Genomic DNA, 4,176 nt, shown 5'->3' with positions numbered 1-4,176 from the left:
CCACGGTGTATACGCTTAACGGCGCAGTGGCCTAATCGCTAGAACATCTGTCTCATACACTGGGATTCCAGGTTCGAGTCCCAGCTGGGGAACTAATTTGCAGGTCTTCCCTATACAGGGGGCTGTTATATCATCTCACCTCCCTCACAGCAGTAGCTAAGTCTTCCTATAGAGGGGCTGTTATATCATCTCACCTCCCACACAGCAGTAGGTAAGTCTTCCCTATACAGGGGCTGTTATATCATCTCACCTCCCTCACAGCAGTAGGTAAGTCTTCCCTATACAGGGGGCGTGTTATATCATCTCACCTCTCCTCACAGCAGTAGGTAAGTCTTCCCTATACAGGGGGCTGTTATATCATCTCACCTCCCCACACAGCAGTAGGTAAGTCTTCTCTATACAGGGGGCTGTTATATCATCTCACCTCCCCTCACAGCAGTGGTAAGTCTTCCCTATCTTACAGGGGGCTGCTTATATTCATCTCACCTCCCCTCACAGCAGTGGTAAGTCTTCCCTATAGAGGGGGCTGTTATATCATCTCACCTCCCCACACAGCAGTAGGTAAGTCTTCCCTATACAGGGGGCTGTTATATCATCTCACCTCCCCTCACAGCAGTAGGTAAGTCTTCCCTATACAGGGGGCTGTTATATCATCTCACCTCTCCTCACAGCAGTAGGTAAGTCTTCCTATACAGGGGCTGTTATATCATCTCACCTCCCCACACAGCAGTAGGTAAGTCTTCTCTATACAGGGGGCTGTTATATCATCTCACCTCCCCTCACAGCAGTGGGTAAGTCTTCCCTATACAGGGGCTGTTATATCATCTCACCTCCCACACACAGCAGTAGGTAAGTCTTCCCCATACAGGGGGCTGTTATATCATCTCACCTCCCCACACAGCAGTAGGTAAGTCTTTCCCTATTACAGGGGGCTGTTATATATCTCACCTCCCCACACAGCAGTAGGTACAGTCTTCCCTATACAGGGGCTGTTATATCATCTCACCTCCCTACACAGCAGTAGGTAAGTCTTCCCTATACAGGGGCTGTTATATCATCTCACCTCCCCACACAGCAGTAGGTAAGTCTTCCCTATACAGGGGCTGTTATATCATCTCACCTCCCCACACAGCAGTAGGTAAGTCTTCCCTATACAGGGGGCTGTTATATCATCTCACCTCCCCACACAGCAGTAGGTAAGTCTTCCCTATACAGGGGGCTGTTATATCATCTCACCTCCCCTCACAGCAGTAGGTAAGTCTTTCCTATACAGGGGGCTGTTATATCATCTCACCTCCCCTCACAGCAGTAGGTAAGTCTTCCCTATACAGGGGCTGTTATAATCATCTCACCTCCCCACACAGCAGTAGGTAAGTCTTCCCTATACAGGGGGCTGTTATATCATCTCACCTCCCCACACAGCAGTCAGTAAGTCTTCCCTATACAGGGGGCTGTTATATCATCTCACCTCCCCACACAGCAGTAGGTAAGTCTTCCCTATACAGGGGGCTGTTATATCATCTCACCTCCCCACACAGCAGTCGGTAAGTCTTCCCTATACAGGGAGCTGTTATATCATCTCACCTCCCCACACAGCAGTAGGTAAGTCTTCCCTATACAGGGGGCTGTTATATCATCTCACCTCCCCACACAGCAGTAGGTAAGTCTTCCCTATACAGGGGGCTGTTATATCATCTCACCTCCCCACACAGCAGTAGGTAAGTCTTCCCTATACAGGGGGCTGTTATATCATCTCACCTCCCCACAGCACGTAGGTAAGTCTTCCCTATACAGGGGGCTGTTATATCATCTCACCTCCCCACACAGCAGTAGGTAAGTATTCCTATACAGGGGACTGTTATATCATCTCACCTCCCCACACAGCAGTCAGTAAGTCTTCCTATACAGAGGGCTGTTATATCATCTCACCTCCCCTCACAGCAGTAGGTAAGTCTTCCCTATACAGGGGGCTGTTATATCATCTCACCTCCCCTCACAGCAGTAGGTAAGTCTTCCCTATACAGGGGGCTGTTATATCATCTCACCTCCCCCACAAGCAGTAGGTAAGTCTTCTCCTATACAGGGGCTGTTATATCATCTCACCTCCCCACACAGCAGTAGGTAAGTCTTCCCTATACAGGGAGCTGTTATATCATCTCACCTCCCCTCACAGCAGTAGGTAAGTCTTCCCTATACAGGGAGCTGTTATATCATCTCACCTCCCCACACAGCAGTAGGTAAGTCTTCCCTATACAGGGGCTGTTATATCATCTCACCTCCCCTCACAGCAGTAGGTAAGTCTTTCCTATACAGGGGCTGTTATATCATCTCACCTCCCCACACAGCAGTCGGTAAGTCTTCCCTATACAGGGGACTGTTATATCATCTCACCTCCCCTCCCGCCGCTACCGCCGCCGCCGCCGCCGCCGCCGCCGCCGCCACCGCCGCAAACCACTGACACGCGATTGGTCATTTTATATATTCATTATGCCTCTATTGCGAAGGCCTCGACTTTTGCTCGCCTTCCTGCCCCCCCCCCCATTCGATAGTCAAACACGGGTCGAGTGACGTCATTAAACCCCATCGGTTATGTTCGATGATCATTTCATGCAGTTTCCGTATTTCCTATATGTATATATATATATATATAATATATGTGATGGTGTGTGTGTGTGTTTTGTGTGTGTGTGTGTGTGCGTGTGCGTGCGTGAGTGCGTGTGCGTGTGTGTGTATGTATGTATATATATAATTATTAAAATTTCCCTACGGTGTTTCATTTCAGAGTTGAATCCGTACAAGCCGGCGTCTGACAGACGCTTTCGTCACAACGTAGGTCCGTTAGTCTACTACCGACGATAATCCCTCGATCATCTTCTAGTGTATCACGTGCTACCATCTGTCGTCAAATTTATCGAGAATAATGCGATATATGACTATATGCATAAACATTAATAATACCAGGTGGTGATTGTGGTGCGTATGCGGATAAAAACCTTTACGTCAACATAGCAGATGTAAGGTTGACTAATTGTGGCTTTATTCTTTACGCGAATGTGTTGAGTACATTCGGTGAACTAAAAGGAATACAAACACAAAGAACTGTCATTATAACAAACTAAACAATTTTGACATGACTTTGCAGCTAACTACTATTTAGCCTAGTTAAATTGCCGTAATCTAATCAATGAGAATTTCATATATAACAAAGACTTATTAAAACAACGTATAAATTAACAACGTTGTAAAATTTACAAAAACGTAGCGTGCATGCGTACCCGGACCCACAGTGCGACGAAGTATATCTTTATATGGGTGTCATAAACTCAATTTAATACTGCAGCATATTAAGCAAAGAATTACGACTGAGGAATAAGCCGATTTAACAAAAAAACACAATAATCAACAACGCCATCCTTCCACAATATGGCTACTCTATCCCCCCTCTCGAGTCAACATTCAAGTAATTCAAATGAAGTCACCTGACAGCGCGAAAACCCATCATAATGTAAACACAGCCTAGTTATCCCTACAGCGGAGATAACACCGCCACCCTTTGAATCAACTAACTTCAACAAACACAGCGCGACCATTCTAATCAATTTAAAACATCTTCTAAAATAACTATTTTAGTTATTGGTCGAACTAATTGCGTTGTTCTAGTCCTCAGTTTAACTGACCTCACCAAACCGTCTCTGCCCTTGATGGCCTCTGTAATTAACGCCAATGGCCACAAGTTGCGTGGCATATTCTCGTGGTAGTGGAGGGTGTGTGTGAAGTTCCCCCTCCCACGGTATAGAGCTTTTCGAAATTTGAGGTTTGAAATGCTGCAATTTAGTGCATACCTATGGTATGATTTATAAATTTAAGTTCTTACTCATTTTGAATGATTAGAAGTATTGGGAAATATGAATTGATTTTTTTATGACTCAGCATGTGTGTCATATGATATGTGTCATGCCACTATATCACTGCTCTGTGAGGTTGCTATTGAATTAAGTAAAAGTGCAAGCTGATAATTAAAAAGTAAACAAAATACCTTAGTAACCTGTAAAGCCATCATCCAGGCGGGATATTGGATTCCAAGCAAGCAAATAAAATTACCAGCGCTTGATGTAATATATATATATATATATATATATATATATATATATATATAGAGAGAGAGAGAGAGAGAGA

The sequence above is a fragment of the Priapulus caudatus genome, unplaced genomic scaffold (assembly GCF_000485595.1).
Source record: "Priapulus caudatus unplaced genomic scaffold, Priapulus_caudatus-5.0.1 Scaffold150, whole genome shotgun sequence".
NCBI classification, from domain to species: Eukaryota; Metazoa; Priapulida; class Priapulimorpha; order Priapulimorphida; family Priapulidae; genus Priapulus; species Priapulus caudatus.
The sequence above is the reverse complement of the archived record's forward strand: the minus strand, read 5'-3'. Positions refer to the sequence as shown.